This window comes from Oxyura jamaicensis, chromosome 3 (genome assembly GCF_011077185.1).
Source record: "Oxyura jamaicensis isolate SHBP4307 breed ruddy duck chromosome 3, BPBGC_Ojam_1.0, whole genome shotgun sequence".
NCBI lineage: Eukaryota > Metazoa > Chordata > Aves > Anseriformes > Anatidae > Oxyura > Oxyura jamaicensis.
The window spans coordinates 80860493-80886378 of record NC_048895.1 but is presented as its reverse complement, the minus strand read 5'-3'; the positions used below and the strand labels follow the sequence as shown (position 1 = coordinate 80886378).

Here is a 25886-nt window from a genome sequence, read left to right as displayed (position 1 = left end):
ATGTGAAAGAGTCTTAGCCTGCATACTTGCTCAAGTAAGTTTTCTGCTGGATTCAGTGGAACAGAAATGACCTTAAAAGAGGAATTTCTATAGCTCGGATCGCAGAACCCAACTCTGTTGTGCTTGATTTTTGTCCTTTATGCAAGTCTGTGCAACCTGTGCCTCCCACTTGCTTTGTACTCTCCCCCCAACACACACACCTTCACCCCTTTGGAATGGGTATTACTATGGAAACAATTGTGTCCTTGCTATTGTTAAGGGCAGCTGAGTGACATCCAGAAATCCCATATACCCGCAGAAAATTGTAATAGTAAATCATCTGACTGGCTATTCTTAGCCATTCTCTTTCTCAGTAAGAGAAGGATGATATATAAAGAGAGATTATATGAAGGAGTTTTTTTTTTTTTTTTTTTTTCTTTCTTTCCCTCTTGGAAATTTATGACCGCTCCACTGAAGTGTAAGAGTAAAGGTAGAAAAAAAAATTACACAACAGAGCATTTCATGAGCAGCAGAACTAATGAAGCCTGGTTCCCTCTGGGTTTGGACCCGTGGTTGGATTCTCTGGTGACTAATACGGCGCTGGCTGTCTGATCACATCTGCTAGCTGGGGCATTCAGAGTGCCTCCCTGCCATGTGGGTCCTCGAATACCCAACAACAATTGGGTTCAATTGCAGCTTTTTGTCAACGAGGGAACTGACAGGGTCTGTCTCTTCTACCCACATGCCAGTTTTCATTAAACTTGTAGAAATCTACCATCAGATCACTATACTTCCATCAGAACTGGTTGAAAAAACCCTATCAGATTTGGGAATTAGTAGAGGGGAACAGACAGGTACAAACACATTGAAAGTGTGATCTTGTGAGCCTTTTTTATTTGGGAAATCACCCTGAAATTTTGCTTGACTTCTTCTTCCTTGTAATAATGTTTCTGTGCCCTGATTCTTCATGCTAGAATAATAATTCTCTGCTTTGTAAGAGATAATGTTAAGACTTTTCAGTCTTTTGTAAAAAGCAATTTGAAAAAGGAAAGTTACAGCAAGGGAAATTGACATTAAATATTCATATTTTTTTGCACAGTGAAGGTGATGAAGCTCTGGAGCAGGCTGCTCAGGGGGAGCGTGGAGTCTCTGGCCTTGGAGATATTCAAACATTGGCCGGGAAAAGCCCTGAGCTACCTGCTGTGACTTCAGAGTTGGATCTGACTTCAAAGTTTATTCTGCTTTGAGTGGGGGTGGGACCAGATGACCTCCAGAGATCCCTTCTGATCTGGAGTTTCTGTGATTCAGTGTTGTTTGCTACTTTAGATTTCTTTTCTGCAGGACTCGGTTACCCGGGAAGAATCATAGTCAAGGTCAAATTCTTCAGGAAGATGTTGTTCCAATACCATGTGCCCATTGGAGTGAACCAGCCGTCCATGTGCAAGGTCGGATTTTTACTGAGCCATACTAGATCATTTCTATTGAGTCTTCAGTATTTTCTGAATATTAGTTTCATCATCAGTTCACTTTAGCTGTGTGTAAAGTCACTGTGAAATTTCATGCTACATAACAAATTCCTCCAGCTTTTGCCACCTCCATCTCTGATAAACTGGGTAATGGCATGTAGGCAACAAGACCCCCCAGGGTCAGTGTCTCTTGCAGATAACAGATACCTTGTAAAATCATGACTTTCCCTCCATAATTTTGGGTTGTATGGTCTGGAAAGCTTGCCTCAAGTGGAAGAAAAAAAGGAATGTATTATTTTCATGAAGCACAACATTTTATAATGTGATTGCCTGTCCCAAGTGCAAACAATCTGTCCATTGAGCTGGCAGTGTTTAGAAGTAGATGAAAGTCTCTACAGATCTGAAGCCTCCAAATGTTCCAGAGCCCCGTATTGGGAATACAGTGACACACAAGGATATGTACACATACATACATCATAAACATATTTTTTTCTTACTATGTTTTTCCTTTCATGGACATTAGTGCAGTGAGAAATGGTGAAATCGTACATTAGTAATGAGCCATGTGGCCATAATAAAATGTGTCCAGTGATAACACACGCCACAATTCTTCCTTCCTTCCTATCCTACCCTTGCACATTTATCAGTGCCACCTCCTGTGACAGCAAATCACCACATCTTTCCACCAGGCTTTGCTTAGCTTGAACCTTTTCACCAACTGCTGCAGCACAGCTAGCTGGATAATCGGGTGCTTTGTGCTTTATCACTTACCTTGTGATAGCACACAGGGGCCCGTGGCGGGTTTGGAGGAGGCACGCAGGAAACCAGCAGCCCCAGTAATGCTGAGATGAGGAGCTCAGCCCAAAGACAACAGGTGGGTGCAACAAACAGCCAGAGGCAGCGCAAGGTATCAATGGGGCAATTATGAACAGCGTGACAAGCAGCTGTCACGGCGCACCAGCTGCCTCGCCACCGACATCTCGCATTTAGGAGAGGAAAGAAAGAATAAGCCACCAACAACTGACCCTCCCCCCCTACCCCCACTGACAAAGACGTGTCTAATCAGAGCTGCTACATCATTGTTTTTTGGTTACTCACGTCCTTTTTCACCCCTACCCGCTTCCCGGTGGATGTTGTACCCTCATTCATCTGTCATCTCTTGTATTTATGGCATGAAGGGCACGAAGCAAAACTTTCCTGACCTCATCAGGAAGGAAGGGGAGATTTTAGATACTGGGGTGTGTGTGACATGTTATGGGCAGGAATAGGGGAATATTTTTTTCTTTCTGTAACACATCCTGGTAATTTTAGCTGACGTGTACCATTCTTGGGACTTTGGTGGCATGGCTGTTGTGAATGGAGCTGCTAGGATTAGAGGAGTGCTTGTGAGCTGTATGGAGCCAGGCACTGAGCTCCTGAGAGGAGAAGACTAGCAATAGCCAGGCTTGCCTGGGCAGTTTTTGTATTTTTATGTTGGTATAGAGGAAAATCCCACCTTCAGTTAGGAATGTTTATTAACTCTTCACCTGAATGCAGCATGCACTCAGAGAGGGGACTATGTGAGCATTTGCAGAAGTAAGGTTGAACTTGGGACCTGTTGGGGAAGGAAGGGAGAAGGCTGACATAACCTTGTTTGTGCAGGGAGACCCTGCTGTGCATTAGGATGGGAAGTCACTCTGGTCTGGTCCCTCACTACAGGCTGAAGCCTTCATCCATCCCCTAGGGTCAGCATAGCAGCAAGCATGCTGGCCAGCATGATCACGTACTGGGAGTGGGAGCCAGCTCTCTATTAAGAAACCTAAGTTTGTGCATGTAGGTGTCTGCATGCGAGGTGTTTGAACTCCCATGGTAGTCAGAGAAGACCCAGTCAATACAGTCAGTCCTAGCAAGTGATTCTGGTGATCCACCACTGGATGTACCTAAATGCAGACTTAGGTGCAACCCAGTCCTCCTTAGGACATTCCATCTGGCCTACAGATGCCTCTCCAGAAATGCATGCATCTCCTATGCCTGCTCCCCAGGGTAGACATTTCAGGTATGCAGACACTATGAATGCGCCTAGTCTGGGGAACTCAGCCTTAGGTTTCTAATTTGGAGCTAATTGAGTTAATCTGCAAACTTCACTGACTGCAGGGACTTGTTCTCCACTGGCATATCTTAGGGGCTTGGACTGCAAGTCAACACCTGAAGACCTGCCTGAACATGTAGGCGTCTCAATCTAGAACTGATTCTACATTGGGCTCTCTTGTAGTGAGACTCTAAGAAACACCAGATACTTATAATAAAAGTCAGAGCATTTACTGCAAGGACACAGCAGTTAGTTGAGGATCAACTTAAATTAGCACCTGCAGAGCTCTGTGCCACTGCAGCAAAACAGCTCCCAGTACCTGAGCTAATGTGTTTACAGCTCGGTGCTATCCTTGTGCTGCATTGCTGTCTGCAATGGAAGTACACCTGAGGATTCCTGGTCCTGAGGCTAATGTTGCTGTTGAACCACTTTCTCCAGGAGGTCACTGCACTTTGCAGGAGAAGTAAAGGTTTAACTTAGTGAGGTAACTGTGCATTTTTTTAGTTGGCACCAACGCCATTAAACATTTAAGTCAAAACAAAATGTCCTGCATTTTCCCTGCAGTTTCTCTTGAAGAGATGAGGCATCTGCATCCCACAGCTCAGAAGACCCATAAAGAAAGAAAGAAAAAAAGTGCTAAATTATTAATGATAGCAGCCACTTGACCAGCACTGCTACTAGCATGGAAAGTGCCCCCAGCCAGAGCCTGATACCTGATTTAAGATTAGCTTCAGGCTTAAACTAACTTCAAAAATGTAGACATAGGCCAAATTCTTACATGTGAATAATAATTCATATGTGGAACACATAATGAACAGCAGTGATATATCATGTTTTCTTGATGTATCGCTAAGTTATACCCAACCCACAATCAATCACACAGAGACATGAGTAAATGCAGATTCAGAAGAGGAAGGAATAGTGATTGCAGGCTATAAGGGCGTTTGCAAATGACTTGCAAATGTCAGCCAGGCTTTATTTGCATTAACTAATTTTCAAATCAGAAATAAATGGATTTTTGATTGGTTAAATTAAACAAGACTTGGGAAAAGAATAAGTGAAAGGAAAAGTATTTGAAAACTGTAATTGCATGCTACAGTATCCATGAACATTATGTAAAAGGGTTTACAAATCAGCCTTGAATTACCAGGTAGTGGAGACAGGCATTCTGAATTGTTTTTCTGAAACCCTCATGGAGTTCAAAAATAATTCAAGAAGGATAAAGGTTATCTCAGAAATGATGTTGGAAATGTACCCTCATATTTCAGTTTATAAGGAGCCTCTTAAAAATAATCTCCCCTTCGTATTATTATTTGAAGTAGAAGAAAGAGAAGGAAGTCTCTCTTGGACTGCAACCAAGTGAACTTGCCAGCAAAGCTTTGAAGGTATGACCCTCAAAATGTCCGTCTCAGCAACTGAACTCCCCTCAAAAAAATGCTGCTACCATCTGAGGGAGGTTTGATGAATGATAAAAAAACCTGCCCAATTCTAAGGAACTTCTTTTTGGTAGTTAAAGTTTCGGTTTACCTCCTGATCACTTGAAATAGACGCATCCTCCAAAATTATGCTCTTTTGTTAAGTGGTGTTTTGAAACTAAAAGTTTCAAACTTTTAGTTTGAAACACAGGCTCTTTGTATTCAGTTCATAGCTTTCCTTTGGCTGCTTCCTCTGTTCTCCTTTTGTGTGTATCACATTGAAATCTCCCTTCTTGTAACTGGATGTAATCCCAGTCCCAGTTCCTAATAACAGTGGTCACTGGTGGTAAGCAGCTTTCCAGGGGAAAAACATTATCTGAGGCATTTATAACTGGGCTGGACAAAACAGCCGAAAATGTGTAGGAGGGAGAGGGAACAATTCTGCAGTGCTGAGGGTTGGGCTCTGTGACCAAAGGGGTCTTTTCTATCTCCAATTTCTATGCTTATCATGGAAGCACACAGTATAATGAGCCAGATATTCAAACATCTTCAGGCAAACCATTTTGGCCAGGAAGAATGTACACTGGATGCTCAACTTGACGCATCTGAAAGCAAATCAATAGTTTTCCAAAGGCCATAATAGGACAGAAATAGTTCTGGCAGTTCTGGATATTTCTCTGTGAAAATTTGTACCATCAGTTATATAAGCAAGTAAGTATTTTTTGCATCAAAGGCTGTAGAGAGCAATTTTAGTTACTTTTCCCTTCAGATCTTAGTTTTGCTGCCTTTATATGGATGTCATTAGCATATCTCAGCACTCCAAAGTCTTTTTTGTTTAAGCCACATGGTTTCCCACCCAATGGATTACACTGCAAGTTCTCTGTATTGCAGAAGGTCAAGCAAAGGACCCCCAGCATTGGAAACAATTGTCATGTATGTATGGAAAAGGGGGAACAATCTGTCTGATGGGCTGACCCAGCTTCTTCTACCATATCAGACTTCATACAACATTAAAAATACCAGTTGAAGAGCAATCTTCAGGAAAATTCTGCCCTCCTGAATGTTCAGACACTTCAGGAGTAGATGTTTCAAAGCAGGACAGCGAGGAAATGCTCCTCAGGGGGCCATGACCAGGATGTGTGCAAGTGGGTACCATCAGGACTGGGTTTCAGCAGGTACAGGTTACCTGCCCTAAAAAGAGGGGAGGAGAGGCCTCACTCATCACTCCAGTAGACTCACCCTTGGGTCAGTAACCAGTTAGGACTTTCTTCAGAGGCAGTAATGTTGGCACCATAAGGATATGAGTGATATTGTCCCCCTGTACTTGGCTCTGGTGAAGCTGCACCTTGAGTACTGTGTTCAGCTTTGGGCCCCTCACTACAAGACGGACATCGAGGCCCTGGAGCATGTCCAGAGAAGGGCAATGAAGCTGGTGAAGGGCCTGGAGCACAAGTCCTGTAAGGAGTGGCTGAGGGAACTGGGGTTGTTTAGTCTGGGGAAGAGGAGGCTCAGGGGACAGCTTATCATGCTCTACAACTACCAGAAAGGAAGGTGTAGGGAAATGGGGGTCAGCCTCTTCTCACAGATAACTAGTGACACGGCTAGAGGGAATGGCCTCCAGTTGCACCAGGGGAGGTTTAGGTTGGAAATAAGGAGACATTTCTTCTCAGAAAGAGCAGTCAGGCATTGGAACGGGTTGCCCAGGGAGGTGGTGGCGTCACCGTCCCTGGGGATGTTCAAGGAAAGGTTGGACGTGGTGCTTAGGGACATGGTTCAGTGGGTGACAGTGGTGGTAGGAGGATGGCTGGACCAGATAATCTTGAAGTTCTCTTCCGACCGTAATTATTCTATGATATAAGTGGGTACAAAACTGCCTGTGTACTTGTGGAGATACTTCATCCTGCTGTGTTGTCCCATGGGGGCAGCAGGCAGGTAACAGACAGGCTCCGGATGCTACAGGCAAGCCAATCAAAAATTATCCAGGAGAATACACACTTAATGGAAAACAACTATTTGCTGAAAGTGAAGTACTGAAAGGATCTTGGTTTCCACAAAGTTCCATTTCTAAAAAGCCCTTAAAATTACGCATTTTTCTTAAAATAAGGCATTTTTCATACAATGTTTTTGGTTTGGAAAAGTTGGATTGCCAGTTTCATAAACAAGTTTTCATTTCAACATGATATATATTTTAAATTGTTAATAAACTAAAGTGTTTTGATCACTTATTTTGTACTCGCTGTAATACCAATTGCTAAATCAATTACCAAACCAATTTTCTATTACAAATGACCACTTTGCTCTGTTACCAATGAGCAAACCAAATATGAATTACCAAACCAATTAGAATACCAATTAACAATTTCCATTGTAATTACCAGTCACTAGTAAGAATTACCCCAACGGCCATTTTGAATAGCAATTGCCAATTAAAATACCAATTACCAAAGCAAACACCAGTTACAGTAACACTTACCAATTATAATACTAATTAATTATTGCATTACCATATCTGATATTGTTTATAATTACAATAATTATTATGCTCTATTCATATATAAAAATTAAATTACAAACTCAAAAAAGCTTTCCAAATCAAAATAGAAATAAAACCTTTTAGATGACTGTAATTATATTTCCTCATAGAAATCTGCACAGGGGGATTATAAACCTGGGGGGCTTTTTATGCCAGTGATGAATGAAGAATGTCAGAATTACCCCCAGGGGATTGAAATTTTTGGCTTCCATTTTTAGCAGCAAAACTCAAATTGGATGGAAAGCCTACTTGCTCCCAGGCACTACAGCTGGTAACCCTGGGCTCCCTAGTCCCAAATCCCTGAGGTGGGCAGGGTGGTCTGTGTGGGCGGTCTGGCAGGGCTGTTGCAGAGGTTGCCACCAGGATGGTTGTGAGGTGAAGCAATGACTTCAGTCGTGTTGGTGGGGCAAGCAGGCCTGGGGCAGGGATGGAGGAGCTCTGGGGCTGAGCTGAGCAGATACTTTTAGCTTTGGAGCTACATGACTCGAATGCCAGATGTGTGAACTAGAGCCATGAAATCTTTTACACTTGCTGTGTCCAGCCATTAGAGCACTCTGACCTGTGGCAGTTCCTGACCTATGCCTGGCCCCAGTCTGCAAACGCACTGTTTTTTAACCTTCCCAGGGCCCATACTAACTGTTCGACAGCATGGAGAAGAGCATGCAATGTTTTCTGCCTGTGCTCTCTGTCTGTTTTTCTAGTGCAGATGTAACCTATACAAGTTTTTGGTTCAGGCACCCCATGGAGCTGTAGTTTGGCATTACCATTTCTATAATGGGCTCGGGGACTCAATGCTCACAGACCTAAAACTGATAGTTTTATTCAGATGTCCATTGCTGATGGGCCTCACATCCAGCAGCATTGCTGCAGTACTGCGGCAGCTCCTCTACATCACGCTATATGAATATATAACCTCCTCCCCAAGCTGTATGAGAGCCCAGCAATACACAGGCTATTGCTCATTACATAGAATCTGTGAGTCCATATGTTCAAATGAGGATGTGTGATACATTATTCACCCTCACAGTAACTTTATAATTGCACATATTTGACTTGCTGGGGCACATAACAGCTCCTAGCTTCCAGTCAGTGAGTTGGATGCTTCTCTCAGGGTCCCAAAATATTACAGGCTAATACTTTTCTCATGGCTGAGTAAGTCCTGTGGGATATTCAGTACAGAACATAAGCCCTGGCAAAAGCCTATGGGTGATACAGCCTCAGGGGGCTTCTTAGCAGATGCTGTTACTGACAATTTTAACCCCCCATGGCATAGCTTATGAAATGACAGAAAATCTGTATGACTCTGGGACTCAAGCATCCCCAAAGTGCCCAAGCGTAACATCACCTTGCATGAACACAGACTCTGGAAAATAAAGTGGGAAAGAGCAGGAGCAGAGCAAAACCCCTTTCTCAAAGTGCCACGGCATTCAATAACTCCAGAGAGAAAAGTATCTGAAAGGGAAATATTTATTTGGATTAGGAAGGAACGTGTGGCATGAAAAAAAATAAAAAGAGAAAATGATCAATGTTCTGCTTGCAGTTCTGGCTTCCCAACAAGTACTTAATCTTTCTCAGACAGGTTTTATATGATCTTTGTCTCTTTCCAAAAAATGTGTTATTCGCTTTTTTTCACATTTCCTGCTGCAAAGTGTGAAGTTTAAGACTAAATATTGGAATGCTTGAAGTTGAATGCAACTTTGATTTTCCCTCTGCAGGTTCTGTTTGTAGTCAACAAGCCAGCAACAGATTTTCCTGTAAGCATTTGACCAGGGAGCAACAAACCATCACTTCTTGCTTACATAATAAATTTCATCCAACACTGGCAAATTACGGTAGTGAGCTGGCAATATTATCCACATCACCATCAAAGACAGATTAATCATCTGGTCCAAACTCTCAGTTAAGATTAAAATATATCCTTATGCAATACTGCCACTTCATCAGAGATAGACCAGGGTGGACTTTTCCTGGACTCCTTAAATTTAGAGATGAATGATCATATTTTACCTTGCTTTGCATCAGAGCATGGTCAATTGATGGAGATGTTCACAGTGCTCTATCATTTTCTCTTCAGTTCATGAAAATTTGGATTTGGGAACTACAGAGCAGCTGGCCAGCTCATCAAAGCAATTTCGCAGGGCCTTTTGTTGCCTATTTGTCTGCTTCCACTCTCAGCTCTTTTAGAAATATTTAGGCAAATGTAATGGATTCATGCTGCTAATGGGTCCTTTCTAGTCTGCTTTTTCTTACCACATCTCTAAAAGATTGATCTTCTTTTTCATTTTTGCAGCTCCTGTACAATGGACTGCAAGCCTGTAATTAACCATCTTTTCTTGCTCTATATTTGATCAGAGAACAAACAAACAAACAAACAAACAAATAAAAAAACCCTTGCTCATCACTTGTTTGGGGAAATACATGATTGTCTTCTACATTTCTAGTCTTCCAGTTGAACTATAAGTCTGGAAAAATAAAAATGTTTTTTTCTCTTGGAAGGACCATACACTGTGGGCTTACTAGTTTACAAACATGGCCATTCATTGTATCATCTTGGTGGCTTGGGAACATTTCATTCACTAACTTAACAAGAATTGACAAAACTGGTCAAGTGATCAATTCCTATTAATGTGCTATGAACTGGGCAAGGCTCAGGTCTGGAAAAGGACAAGCAAATTATGGTAACACAGTCCAGGAGCAAGAGACTATAAACCTGTGCTGGCTTCTGCAGATGCCTCAAATCTTTAGCTGTGTTTTTGACAGCTATATTCTCTAGGATCCTTAAGTACCTGAGCGCCTTATCACAGCTTAGCAACTGAGCCCCTACTGCATGCTTAAGCCCAATAACATCCACATGCTGTGTGTTTTCTGGGTGGTCCAGCCAGGAAAATGGATTCTGAGCACAAAGTGAGGATAGAGAAAATGGATATACCTGATTATCTTCCAGCAGAGTGGTGAAAGTACTTGCCCTAGCTGTGGCAAATATGGGTTTGGTTTCCTCTCCTGCCTGCAGAAGATCAAATCCACTTTGCCTGCCTTGCTGGGGACTACCCTGCTCTTGTGTCTTGCCTAAAACAGCCCCGTGGAGCAAGGACTGGCACCCGCATGGCCCCATGCTAGGAGAAAGTCAGATTTAACACATTTCATACCTGGTTCTGAAAAATGAACAGCTATAAGAGGAGGGATAGGAGGTTCCTTCCCTTATCTTTTGGGCTATTACCAAGTGCAACCTCCTTGCTGAGAGAAAACGGGACTTTTGCTTGGGATCTCCACCACCCTAAGTCCCAGTCACGAGGACACTGTATGAAATGAGGAGGAAGCAGGAAGAGGGGAACCATGAATGCATCCAGGCCTGTGGGCTCCTGTTGCCAGCCATCTCCTTCACACAGCACATGTGCACCCACGTCCTGTGACCTCTAAAGGCACTGTCATGCAAATGCAGTTTACGGAGCTTTGCTAAAATGTGACTTCTGTGGGAGAAAGGAGAGAAATCTGATGGATCAGGCCAGGATCTCCATGTTCGTTCATGAAATAAAGAGCCTGTTAGAGCTGGCAGCTGGTGGCAGCCTCTTGGGAGGTGACAAGGCCCGTCGGCACCCCGACACCATCAGCTCCCGCCGACAGCAGCTGTGCTGGAGGAGCTGTGAAGCCCAGGGCCGGCTGTGCCGCACACCCACCCCCTCGTTTCACCACCACCCACCAGGTCCCCTGCTCCCAAACCCACAAAAGTGCTGTGGAAGCTGGGGCAGGAGCACCAGGACCAGGCTCCCCTTTGCACATCAGCTGTGTCAGCCCTGTCACCAATGGCTGGCAAGGGACATGGGCCATTAGGACCCCGCACCAGGCTGCTCAGAGCTCAGACACCCATCTCAAGGCAGGTTCCTGCTGGCTTATTTTTGGGACCAGGATATCCCTGTTATCGAGGCCTGTCAGCAGCATAACCGTGCTGGCAGAGCTGGTGTGCTGGGTTAACTCCTCTGCACTGAGCCGGTGGGCTGGGGCTTCATCCTCCTGCAGCACCCTCCAGCCTGCAAGGGGATTCTTGCTCCTTCTGCCTCAGCACACGCTTAGAAAAACCCAGCCGGCTGCAGGAGGATCAAATTTTGGTCTTGTCAACCTTGAAAATGTTCCTTTAGCTTCTCACCGCCCACACGTGCTGCATGTATTCATACACATATGCAAATAAGAAAATACAGTCATATGCGAGTGCATACACACAGAAACACATACAGTTGCACCTACATGGGTTTTACGTAGTAAGCATAACATTAATGTATAAAGGACCAGAAGGATGTGTAAAACTAGACAGTCTTTTGGATCAATGCAGGAGGTTTAAGCCCACCAGCCTGCTTTTTGTCATCTTAATTCTCCAAATCTTGACAGGTACTGTGCTGCCATCTTCATTCTTTTTTTTTTTTCAGAAGTCCTATGGTTACCTGTGGGATGGACAAATAATTACAAATATTGACTGGCTTTAAGGCAGAGAGCACTAAAACATCACCTGGGGAAAAAAAAATGTTCCTCAAGTTCTCATACATTGCCTGAAGACAAAGAGCCAGCAGAAAACACACAATCAAAAGGAACTATTTTTACCCAAAGACAATTTCATTTCCCACTCTCATCCTCAGAGACACTCCCTGCTTGTTGCCATTACCTGTACCTCTGGCGTGCCCAGCTGTGCAAGGCACATTGCGCAGGGCACTGTACAAAATGTATTAATGCTGTCGGTTTTCTGCTCTCCGATTCTCTGTTCTTTCTGCTCCTAGAGCAGGCTCCAGGGATGAGGGCAAGCCACGAGGTGCTGTCCGTGGCCAGGAGCATCCCGCGAGGAGGAGAGGAGCAGCTGCCCCTGGATAATGCTGTGTGTTCCCTGCTCTCCCACGCGTGCAGGCTCCTGCAGGATGGTTCGGGGCTGCTTGATCTGGCTCAGGAGGAGCAGCTCCACCACTCCTGCTGCCACGGCTCATTGCTCCAAAGCTGCAAGAGGAGAGGGAGATGGCAAAGAAACATCGTCAGCCATCAGTGGCTTCCTGTTCCCAGCTCCGGTCTCCCTAGACAGCTGACACTTTGCAGTCCCAGAGAGCTGGTATTTCTTAGCAGCATCTTCTTGCTGCTGGCACCTGCACTTTATGTTCTGAGTCAGACATCCATGCTATATTGGCACGCACAGTACCATTCTCTATGGCCAATAAAAACGTGTTTGTGCCTATGTTCCTGGAAATGAGTCCCCATCTCTCCTCGACAGCGTTTAGCTTCTGAGTTACTGTTCAGAAGGGAGGTAATTAGGTCCTACCAGGGGTCTGGCTTTACCACTAGCTCTGAAACCAAAAAAATGCATGCTGCATCACGCACATTCTCCAACCCTGGAAGCTCTCCAGCATTTATCTCTTTGGCCCTGGCTCTTCTCCCCTCAGAGAACCAGCCTTTTTGCCACAGCTGCAGCTGAGACACCTGGGAGAGCGAGGCAGGAGCACGCTGGCACAGATCTAACATGTTGTCAGCACAACACACAGTGGTATCCCTCAGGCTACTTTGCTGCCATCTCAAATGCAAGCGATGATGTCTTTTATAACAGCAATGCCGTGAGTGCATTAGCGGTGTTTGCTCTCTGACCTCCCTGTACAGATGGAGCAGGGAGCCTGCCATGTGCCTGTGATCCCTGAGCGTGCTCCTGGGGATGAGAAAAGTAAACATATTACGGGGCTGTAACCCATGCTGTGGACATCTGCAGTGACTTCCCAGCTCCTTCAGTGGGGAGTCGGAATAGCCAAAGTGCTTGATACCTGGATATCACCACCCAGCCAGCTGAACCATTAAAATCAAATGCTGTGAGTGTGTCAGCACATTATCGGGATCACTGGATGTAAAAGGGCTCTTGTGCACTTCAGCTCCTCTTACACTCTGTGTGCACACCTGTCTCGGCCCCCACAATAAATCCCGATCAGTTGGTGCTCAGTAGGTTGTGCTGCCCCAGTAATGCACATTAACATTTTTTAACCTTTCTGATCCTGCTGTTGTAATTAACCCAACACTCTGAAGCCTCCTTTGTCAATTCTTTGATATATGCTGATAGAGAAATAAATCTAAAGGCTTCCAATGTGAATCTGCAGAACACAGCAGTCTGGACAAACACAATTTCTAAAACCATTTCAGCTTCATGTAGAGACATTCTCTGTAATTAATATACAGTTACAAATATCCGCACATTTATTTGCACACATTTCTGCACAGCCACAAATATATATACGTGTGCACGTCTTACAGAAAATGCTGAGGAATAGACAGACACTTGGTATATAAAGAGCCTACTATCCTAAGAAACCAAACGGGGATATTAATTTCCTTCCTAGGGGAGACAGCTTATCAAGACCTATATTTTTTGAAGTACAGAAACTCCTGGCCAGATAACAAGCCCATAATCTCCCTCTTTCCCCACTGAAAGAGCAATGATAGAGTTCTGACACCAACACACAAAAGCAGAAAAATTCAAAGTTAAAGCTTCCTTTCTCTGAATGTCTGCAATACATCATACTTTAACCTAAAGACTGCTACAATATCTAGACATGACTAAAAGAATTAAGGTCAGGATGGAAGATGTATCTCAGAGGATTTCTGCACTGGGTTAAGACAAAGAATATTACTGAATTTTCAAAAGCAAACCTAGTGGGGAGAGGTATTTCTGTGTAGAGGTATTTCTGTGTAGATGTCTAAGAGAAAGAGATGCCCTTGCTTCGTAATTCCACGCACACCTGCACAGACATGCACTCACACACACACAGGCACATACATGCATGCTTACATGCTGCTGACAGAGCATATATCTATATTTTTTAGGTGTGCTCTTGTGCATGTAGTGAAAATCTGCTCTTGCTAGTCATCCAGACTTTTTTCCCCCAGTCCTTCCATTTAAATACAAGTTTACCCACTTCGGAAATCTTTCCAATGACTATGTGAGCTTCTATTATTATTACTTGCATGGGATATTCCAGTGTTACACTTTACTGCTCAGTTTGATTTCAGGATATTTAAAAACAGTGCTGACAAAGGGTTGAATCTCTGTTCCCTAAATCTATCAGAGAGTTCTCATGGGAGCATGGCTGGCCCATGCATTTTAAAATGTAGTATTTCTCATTCATTTCACTCATTTCACCTTTCATCAGTTGATAATGATGCTCAATATCACATTCAAATGTTAACCAGCTAACCGAGAATGAAAATAAACATCTTAGGGCACGTTGTTTAAATGTGAGAAACTGGCCACATTTCAAGGATTAAGAGAGAGAGTTGTATTTGACTGACTGTTCATCTAGTACAGTGTTGACAAATTGCATGACTAGTGCTGAAAAAAATCCTCCAGAATCTCCATCTTGCTAAAAATTCTAATATCTCAATGCTTTTTTAATACTGCAGTGAAGCAGAAAGTTTCCCCTGGAATGTGTTGATTGAGAAATATGAAAGATTAACCTTCCCCATGCTGCAGAAGGTCAAATGTACCCCCTTCCTGGGGATTAGCTCTCTGGTAATTCAAGCTACAACAAAACATATGCCTTTGCCTCGCTTCTCCCCCAACCCTGGCTGTTCTTAGGGTTTCCTGCAGGACTCCCATCTGTTAGACCAGTCATTTCTCTGGTGTGTGTATATAGCAATAGCTATAATTATCTAGGTATAGATATGTAAAAGATGATATACATAAATGATGCAGATACGTGTATATTCATGCACACGTACCTACACATTTGTACTCCTGGACGCTTTGAAGCCTCTGTCAGAATTCCCACTGATTGCAGCACCATCCAGGTTTACATCCCCGAGTTTATTTGCAGGTGCAATTGAGCAAGGCAGTAGCATTGATCTGATTTTTTCTAACAGAATAGTTTCCCATTAAAAAACATCAGTTTGTCCAAAATGAAGTATTTCATATAAATGTACTAATTATGGTGGCATTTCTCTTTGCAGACAGAAATTTTAAAAAGCATGTTGATTGGGTCAAAACATCGCCCATTTTGGACATTTTTGGAGAGTGGAAAAAGCTGATACTTTTTCCGAACTACTTTGCATTTAGAAAAGTTTATATAGTGCCTGAAATACTTTTATTAATTAAAACATCAGAATGCAACATAGTGAGTTTATAAAAATAAAACTCCTTGGTCAACATAAAATATTACTTTATTTGGCGGAGAAATGTTTTTGTGAGAAATCTCTCTCTCTTTTTTTTTTTTTTTTTTTTTTTTTAAGATTTTGCTACAGTTTAAGAGATTTTCCTTTGTTTGTTTGTTTTCATTGGTAGGCCCCAGTGCCCTGTAGAGACATTCAGGATGCCCTGGGAACCATCTCCAGAGACCACAGCCACAGATGGGAGTTGGCTTAGGGTCTCATGCTGAAACACGCTGGGCAGAGCTCCTGTCCACCTGTGCCTTATAAAACCTTCAGCATATTGTCCATGCTTCGCCAACACCAACATCACACCAACAAGAGAGTAAGAAACTACTTGCAGAGCTTTTTGAAAATGGCATGATAAAGCAATCGTCTCCTTCTCTGAGGCACTTGCCAGGAAGAGGCTATTAGAATTTTTTCCTTTATCCTTTAGAAACCTTTTGAATAGATTTATAATATCTCATTTGCTGTTAAATGTGCTACATGGCACTGTGTAAGTGGGTTGCATTCGTTGCTGAATAAAAGAACAGTATGTCACGAACCTCTCATTATTTTAATTTTGATATCTATAGTTGGCATTTCAAGTCGATGAAAGACATGTACTATTCACAACAAAATGATATTGTTTTACTTCATTTTGAAACATTTTCACAGAGAAAAAAAAAAAATGACCATATTTGAGTCCTCAATTTTCCATTACAGATAGACAATTTTATTGTCAGGTTGATAGTTATGAGATTATGTCTTCTTTGAAAATGTTGAAAAAACCTGTCACATTGTAGATAAATTTCAATCTCACTAGCAGTGGAAATTCCAAAATACACTTAGGTGATGCTATTATGAGCAGCAGAATCAATCCATTAGTTCAGAAAGAAGCAGGATTTGGTAAAAAGTTAAAAAAAAAAAAAAGAAAAGAAAAAAAAAAAAAAAAAAAAAAAGGACTGCTCACATATGGAAATTAAAACAGTCACTGATGACTCCACAAAGAGACAGCTCAAATTATACTCACAATTATCAGGTAGAAGACTGCAAATTATACTCCCAATTCACAAAGAAAAAGCAATCTAGAGGAGAAGCACTGATTTACATAATCAATATAATACAAATTCAGGGAGGCCACTTTTCAGCACACGCACACACACACACACAAAAGAAAGCAGAGCAGGAGACGGGATTTGCACTAGGCAGATAATGGAAGAAGAACCCTGCGGAGAGAAAACTGAGATAAAAGGAAAAGGACTTTAGAGAGAGGAGGCAGGACAGCACCACCTTGCCTGCGTGCCAGCCCAAGTGCTGGCTCTGAGGAAGCTCTAGTGGGGAAGATGATTTAAGGTGTCTTTTAAGTTTCATAATGTCATACGGAATGGAGAGTAAGCCCTTGGACTGGCTTCCTGAAGTCTAACATGTTCTTTGCTGGAAGTCAGAAGCACCCGATGGCTTCCAGTAGTTATAGGCAGATCCTGAACACCCCTTTTAAATGAATATTCATAATTTAAATTATAATGTTCAATTATAATTATATTATTCAGTTATAACTACAATATTTAAAGTACCTTTAAACTGTGATGATCCAATGAATCAAACCTTTTTGTTTTTTTCAAGCTCTTTTTATGCTTTGCAGGCTCCAGGAGACAGGTTAATAGCTCAAGCAAAAGAGAAGTATGCCACAAGCTCAGGCACACTGAAAGAGTCCTTCCTTGATCATCATAAAGAGTAAATGTCTCCCAGTTAGTCCCATACAAATATTTCTACCTTCAGCCTCTTGCTACTGGGGAGAATCTGAGGTTTCCCAGACATCACCCATTTTGCATATGGGTGATGTCTCAAACACTAATAAAAACATTCATTTGGGCTTGTAGATGAAACTGCAAAATCTGTAAATAGAAAGGACTCAGTTTAGGAAGAAATTATTTCCTCTGAGGGTGGTGAGGCCCTGGCACAGGTTGCCCAGAGAAGCTGTGGATGCCCCATCCCTGGAGGTGTTCAAGGCCAGGCTGGATGGGGCTTTGGCAACCTGGTCTGGTGAGAGGTGTACCTTTCCATGGTAGGGGGGTGGAATTAGGTGATCTTTAAGGTCCCTTCCAATCCAAACCATCCTGTGATTCTGTGTGGGTCCTGATTTGGACACATTACACCTGACATGGTCCAGAGGCAGAAGACAATTCCCATGGGATGGTGAGCATTGAGTATGAAGGACTTGGTCCTGAAAGCTAGGCTTTGGCCATAGTCTAAAAGGGCTTGGACAATATGTAGGCATATTTCCATGGTTCAGTGGAGCCATTGGGACTTGGTGAGCTCTAGGCTGTGACCAAACAATATGAACTTCTGGAAAGCAGCAGTAATGAGACAGAGTGTGCTGGAGCAGAGGATGAGCCCCAGGGCTCCTCGCTTCCAGGCCTTGGCCCTTGTCTGTTCGTCCATGAGGAGATGTCTCAGGACACAAGACACAGTGAGTGCAAGTGTGTGTGTTCAAGGAGGTCACTGCAGGCACAATACAGAAATGCAAGTGGCTGAGCATGCTCTGAGCAACTGGAAGGAAACCATCCTCTTGTGGGCCTTTTTCCTTTGCTCAAAAACTGCTAAGCCAGTAGACCAGGCTATGAAAACATATTTCGGTGCTGTGGCAGAAACTCCCTCCTGCTTCCATTGCCAAAACTCCCTCCGACTTCCGTCAGGTGGCCCCGGCCCAAGCATCCTGCCAGCTGCAGGAGCACCGCCTGGTCCCGCAGGGATGCTGCGAGCTGGCGGCTGCGGGACCTGGCTGGACCGCGGCGCACGCCACGATGTTCGCGCCCTCGTAAGGAAACTAAAAATACATTTACAGGAAAATAATACATTCTTTCTAATCTGAGTCAAACCTAAAAATTAATCAGCTATAATTATCAAACCTAATTTAATTAAAACTAGCTACTCACCATCTGGTGTTATTTGTATAAATTTGGAAATCTACTATTTCATATTAAATTCCTCCGTTTAACGAATTATGTTAGAGAATATATTTCTCCACTATAATCATTATGTAATTAATCATTCTACAAATTATATTTCCTTCCACTTGATAGTTTGTATAATAACAGGGCAGATGATCAGCTACTTTTTTCGTCAAAACTGGATTTAAAATGAAGACTTGCAACGTCAGTAAAAATAATTCACTGAAGTTGAAAGATGTATGACGAGGCAAGATTTTATTTCTCAGCTTCGTCATTGAGGGTATAAATGACAACCCCGTTTGATTTTTTCTGCATATGTGTAAGTTTATATTCAGATATATAATACCACAAGTTTATATATGCACACAGCATGTAATGCCCAATTAAGAACAAGAGCTTGATTTAAGGATCTCTTTCCTGATGGAGTGTGGAAACGTGTAGTTCAAGACATTTAAAAACTTGTCATCAGAAGTATATTCCAAGGAGGTATTATGTTCATTTATACACTGATGCGTAAAACACACTAAAATGAACATGATGAGAAGACAGTGAATTGATCAACACTAAAACATGAATGTTTGACACAGCTGGCATGGCAGTCACGGCTTTCTCAGTGAAATCTCTAAAAATGCCCATACTTTTTGACGTGTAGGTATTTCTGCAAAAAAGTAGATGAATATCTATGTCAGCTCACAGAAGGCTGTTCCCAAAGGGCATCAATGGGAGGCCACAGGATAGAGAGGATGACAACAAAGTGTTGAGGCAGCAGAATGGGTGCAGTTTGGGGCACAGGCTATCTAAACTGGATTTGGAGACATGGCACTTTTCCCAACTTGACTGTTGACCTGCTATAGTAATTTGGGGTTATGTCTTCATGTGTTTTGTCTGTGTAGATGGTAAGCAAGTGGCTCTCCAGCTGCATTTGCACAGTACTTGGTTGAGGCAGGAGCTCTTAATGGCGGCTTTGACATAGTTCTGCAAAAATAAACAGTAACAGCAAAATACAAAAGACCAAATATATTGTTCAGTTGCACTGGTAGTGAGAGAAAAGAAAGGAATCCCAGAATCCCAGAAGGGCTGAGGCTGGCAGGGCCCTCTGGAGGCCACCTGCTCCAACCCCTGCCCAAGCAGGGACACACAGAGCAGGCTGCCCAGGACCATGTCCAGGTGGCTTCTGAAGGTCTCCAAGGAGGAGACTCCACCACCTCTCTGAGCAACCTATGCCAGTGCTCTGACACCTGCACAGCAAAGGACTTTTTTTTTTTTTTTTTTTTTTTTTTTTTTTTTTTCTGCTAGGTTAACAATTGGGCTTGATGATCTTGGAGGTATCTTCTAACCTAAAAGTTTATATGATTCTGATATTTAGATGGAAGTTATGAGGAAAAAAAAAAAAAAGAAAGGAAGAAAAAAAAAAAAAGTGGAGGAAAAAAATCCTCCCTAAATCTTAAATGTTTCCAAAAATATGCTTCTACCCACAGTTTTGGCTTGGCATCACCCATGGCCGAAAAACTACCCATTAGTCCCTAAGTCACCTACTTGTAATAGCATTGTACTCCCTAAAAAAATGCAGGGGCTCTCCTAAGCCACCCACAGTAACCAGACCGCTCTCAGAGTGAACATTCATTGTAACAACAGCATTTAAAAAAAAATATAGGAAAGAGTGCTCATGTTCAGCTTGTTCAGTACATAATTATATTCTGTGTAGAAGTCTTGGCTGGTCTAAGTTTCCTGGGGCTCCTGAGCATGCAAGATGCTCCCACCCCTCTTTCCTTTATGCAGCGTTTGGGCTTTGCCCTCACCAGCAGTATTTATAGTAAAGCACACAGCAGCAGCCAGTCCATCACGTTTGGTACTTCACTATTTAATGGTGAAATAAATCCAGTAAGGATGAGTTTTGTTGTTTGGTTGCTGTTGGACTCAGTCCTGATGGGAGCCTGAAACCTCTTAGGCTCTTTGGGAGCCCAGAAGAGAGATTTTCAGATGTACGCAGAGAATGCAAGATGACAAACTGCTAGATTCGGTTAAATTGGGACTGTTAATTATAGCAGTTTAAATTGGGTTCTGACTCAGATTTTGAATTCATAGTGGCAAGATGACAGCCTGGAGAAGGTGTTTGCAAATGGCTGACTCAGAGGATGATGATCAGCACGACGGTGCCTTCTGCCCGTGCTAGTACTACGTGTTTGTAGGAGCGCTGCTACCAGGCGCTGGTTGCCAGCCCAGCTCCACCCCTTGGTCTGTCCACCACAGATTACGAAGCCTGGAAAGACAAAGTGAGCAACTGGAGGAAGGATCGTATAAATTGGGTGAGTACTAAATGGCAGCCCGCCGTCTATTTTAGTGCTCTGTCCTCTTCTTTCCACCTCTAATGCTGATTTTCCAGATGTTTCTGTAGGCATCCAGCTGCTTCTGACTTGAGTTGATGAAATGGCTTCTGTGTGAAGAGCAAGCATTTCCTAAATCCTCTGTGAAGCAGAGAGGCTGAATTTCCACCCGGTTCTCCAAACTGTGAGCCAGCATGTGAGGCTGCGGTTGGGAAGGCCATGGGCTGCCAAAGGGATGGGTGCTCTGGGGAAAGGTGCCTTGGTAGGGAGGTCACAAAATCTGTCCAAATTTCTGGCCAAATTCCCTCAAATTGAGGCCTCCTCCTGGAAATACTGAATGCTAACAGATTCTAGTGCTGTCTCTCCTCTCCCCAAAGCACTTTTGCTTTTTTTCTGCTAGTTGTCCTTGAAATCATTTCATTCTTGCTTTCACACAAAACGAAAATTCCCAAGATCTGGTTCCCCGTGTACTCACAGTGCAGATCAGCTCAGATGCTCAAACGGTTGCTGAAATTAATTTGCAGGCGTTGTAAGTGAATAAGTTTCATAACTGCACTTTGTTAGTTGCAAGTGGGGGTCAAAATCTAATACCACATGAATAATGCAGCTAACTCCTGCTTTGATCTTTGAAATCCTCATACCTGTGCTTTTCTGGGTGCACTGTCAGCTAGGCAGTCAGCGGGGAGGGTTTGTTACAAGCTGCTTGGGACTGATCCAGAAGCCAAGGAGAACATATACTGAAGTAAATCACATATCAGTTCCACGCAGAAATAATGCACCATTCCTGAAATTACTGTTTTCAAATTTCTGACTCTGCTCTAATGATTATTAGAATGAAGAGAGTAATATATTCAATGAATTGCTGGTTTTAATCCATTGAATAGCTAAGAACAGATTGTGATTCCCTGGTCTATTTGCTATTCAAATGAATTCAACAGATACCTTTTCTAATCTTGGTGGTCTGAAAGCAAATATCCACTGTACCTAGTTGGTGGTGATCTGATTAATCATATGCATCGTATCTGTTTCCTGACAGGAACATTGTGGGAACACCTAGGCTGGATCCCTGTTTACACAAATGCACAACTGGGTTTTCACAATGTGGAAACAACTTACACTTGTGGCTTTCCTCATTCTTTTTATTTCCTTCCTTCCTTCCTTCCTTCCTTCCTTCCTTCCTTCCTTCCTTCCTTCCTTCCTTCCTTCCTTCCTTCCTTCCTTCCTTCCTTCCTTCCTTCCTTCCTTCCTTCCTTCCTTCCTTCCTTCCTTCTTTCTTTTTCTTTCCCAAAGCATCACAGAAAATGGACACAAAAGGAATTTAAATGGGGCCAGAGCAAACTTGTTTATTTATTTATTTTTCCTTCTTCTTCGTATGGCATATCTAGGAACAGACTGTGATTGAGGCTCTGATGCAGAAAGGTGATTTATGATAGTCTTAGCTTTAGATGTGCTGCCCTGCTCCTGTTGCATTCAGTGTGACTGTGCAAGCAAAAAATGAAGTATGAGCATTGTCTTGGGAAGATCAGGGCCTAAGCTAAGATTATCTTAAAAAGTTTTTGAATTATTCAGCTCTAATACTCACTGTTTGGACACTACTCTTGGTAGAACTAAGTCTACCATCATTGCCTCCTAGTCCTCTAGACAACTTGAACCATGAATTATTGTCACTATTCCCCTGTACAAACAAACAAACAAAAAAGATACCACTGAGCATACACAAACTTATATTTTCTGTAAGGGAACATGCCAGAGAAAGACAAACCCTGGCAAAGTAACATCCATTGTGAATTTCCAAGGCCAAGGATATTTTTTCTCAAATTATTTCACCACTAAGTTCTTCAACTTTAATATATATAACTTTAATTTAATAGATTTTATATTTTTTGACAAGTAAACTGGCATACGTGACATATTTCTCAAGGGCTCCCAACAGGATATCGCATAGCTGCCTGTAACTGAGGGAAGAAAGATGGGCAGAGGCATGCCTAGCTGAGGTGATGTTCTCCTTCTAGTCCACAGCAGAGTTCCTGCAGATGTCAACAGTGAGTTTGACCACTGCCAAAAGGAAGAAACTGATCTTCATGTATTAACCGAACTCTAATTATCATATCCCCAGAAACAGTCCATGATTTCCTGGAAAGTATTGTTGCACTGGGAGGACTCCTCTTGTGTTTTTTTTGTTTGTTTGTTTGTTTTTTGTGCTGCACCCAGTTTGGAAGCACCCAGATTGAGAGGCCATCCTTACCAGCATACAAGAGAAGCACTATGTTTAGGTTTCCGTGGCTGTTCTGTAGATAAGCCGTGTAGATGGATCATGCAAACTCAACCCGATACTCAGTGCCTGCTGTAAAATGTTCTCAAGGTGCCTCTAGCGAAAGTGTAAAATCAGAGCAAAATGTCTTTCCCCAGCGACAGACTTACAATCAGCCATATGAGAGATGTTCCAACTACATTTGTGCCTTAAATTTGTGCCTCAGTCAACAGAAGGAACAAGGCGTAGTTGTGGAGATTTACAGTTTTTGAAGTTCTCTGCTGTAGAGATGTAGTGACAGATTTGCCCGTCAGGAAACAGACTGGGAGAGGAGAGAAGACAGGGCAGGTGTGAGGATCTCCAGATCAGCATGTGGTCTGGATGAGCAGCTCTGTTTCTATCTATTGCCATCCTATTTTTCTCCTATCCATACTATCCATCCAGCCATGATATATCCTAATGGATATAACCCTCTTAGGCTGTGGGACACAGTGAGAGGCCCTCCGAGGAAACAGTTCCTGAACCCTCACCATGGTGGGGTAGAGCAGTGGATGGTGGACTTTTGGTGGCTCCAGGAACTGAATGCTGCTCTGGAGAATATAAAAAGGAAAGGGGAAGGAGGCAAATGGGGACTGAACGGTGGGAAGGGCTGGCAGGTGCTGAGAGTGGTGTGAGGATGCTGGAGGGCATGTGCTCAGCTCCTTGGGCTTGTCACACCTTCTCAGGGCCCCTGGCCTGCAGCAAAGCAGCCATAAAAGCAGGCATTGTCTCAGAGCACTTAGCCAGTCATGCTTAAAGGGATTGTAAGTGTTTGTTAGAGGTTGGAAAAAGAATGTGAGCAAAAGCATAAGGTAAGCCCTCTGGGTAGATGTACTCTGTGACAGTGTAACCTGCTCCTCCTACTTCCCAGTTTTGCACCTGGTTAACTCTAGGTCAGAATGAAGCTATAAAGTCATAAATGGTTATTTGTGACCCCAGACAAGAACATAACCTTTCTATCTTTAGACTCCATTGAAGTGGCAAAACCCTGATTACAGAATATTTTTCCATGAATTAGGAATGCAGGCTCTATAGGTCACTGGGAGTTCAGACTATTCCCTTGGTATAAGCAGATGTCTTCAAGATAAACCTGTCCTGAACGCATCAACAGTTCCAAACTAGCTTGTACGGAAAGGAAGGAAAAAAAAAAAAAAGGGGGGGGGGGGGGGGGGGGGGGGGGGGAGGCATCATCACCTTTCCAAAGGACTGAATAGCCAAGTGACTACAGGAGCTAGATTAAATATGCAATTGCATTTCAGGTGTTGGCTCCAGGGCTCTACAACACACGGCTACCTGTAAGCAGGCCTTTTTGGTGATATACAAAGCTGAGGGAAGGAATAAATCCTGCATTGGTGCTGCAGGGCTGTGCTGGCTTCATGCAGGGCCTGTGGGAGCATCAGGACCATGGGGCCAGCCTGGAGGAGGTGGTAAGCACGGCACGCAGAGGCATCTACAACAACAGCCTGTGCAAACTTGCTGCAGCAACTACTTTGCCACTGTTTATTCCTGCCCCCCTATTTTGATGCTTTTTCTTGACTTTATTTCCCCACAGTCCTTCTGCTGGCCTTCTACCCACTACCCAAATTCTCCATCACCCTCTATATTTCCTTCACTTTTCCTTAACATCCCATTTTAAGAAAACCCTCTTGTCTTCTCTAAACTTTATTCCTTCCTTCTCTGCCCCTTTTCCCCAGTCTATTTTCTGATTTCTTATTCAAATGTATGCCTTATTCCAGTTGCAGTTTATCCAGGATCCTCTTCCACTCGTGGTTCTTGCTGTGACATTCTCATCTGGAGCACATCCCTCCCTCCCAAAGGCGAGCGGTTGTGTTTCCCGGTGAAGCTCCCTCCATCTGCCTTCCAATCAATCATCTCTCTACCAACTGCTGGGATTTGGCTGGCAAGCGCTGTGCTCTCCTGGCAGCACACGACCCTCCCCAAATACTTGCTGAAGGAGGAGGCAGATCCTGGCACTATGGTGTCAGTGGAGAAGCAGGGTGATGGTCACTGCTCCTCTGAGCAGGCACGATGGCTGTACCTGTCCAGAGCTATGCCCTTACTTTCCCAGCACATAGTGAGTATCTTATGTCATTAGCCAAGTGGGAGAGCTAAATTGTTAGCATCCTCATGGCTTATAAATCTTCGTGTGACAGGGCATGATGGTGAAGGCATCTGCCATGCTTCGCTCTTTGGGAAGCAACTGGCTGAGTTTCAACTGCTGTAATACGGAGTGCTGCGTAACAGGGAGGCAGCCTGTCTCAGAGCTGCTCTCCGGGCCGTTATCTGGAAGGATGATATACTGCCTAGCTTCATCCAGCCTGCACAACGAATACTGTGCCCGTACTCCTCCTAGTTATGTCATGGCTTTTTATCCTGTGGGACACTGAAATATTTGTGGTTTATAGAAATGCAGAACAGCGTCAGCTCTCCTTCAAGCACCAGGCTGGAGTTTTAGCAGCTCTCTGCTCGCACTGCTGCACAGCCATATTCACATGAAACGAGGTGATAAATAACAGCCCGAGTCAAGCCCGAGCAGGTTCGTATGGGCTGGCCACCCTGCGGCACACACACACACATGCTGTCCTTTCCCTTGCCTGCACAGAAGAGCTGCTCCTCTGCCCCTGTGCCCTTCCTCAGCCCAGCAGAAACACCTGCACACAGCTGGTGGGGATAGCAGGGCAGCCAGTACCTGTACCTTGCTTTGGTACCTCTATTTTTACTTTCATTAGT

The 25886-nt window shown here is 43.4% G+C and overlaps 1 long non-coding RNA gene across 1 annotated transcript; it reads right to left on the bottom strand.

Moving 5' to 3' along the window:
- Positions 1–11285: 11285 nt before the first annotated feature.
- LOC118165301 lies at positions 11286–12650 on the bottom strand. Its single transcript, XR_004749975.1, has 2 exons — positions 12113–12650; positions 11286–11894 (listed from the first exon to the last, which is right to left on the bottom strand). It is a non-coding gene; the product is annotated as an uncharacterized LOC118165301 (long non-coding RNA).
- Between the last annotated feature and the right edge of the window lie 13236 nt (positions 12651–25886).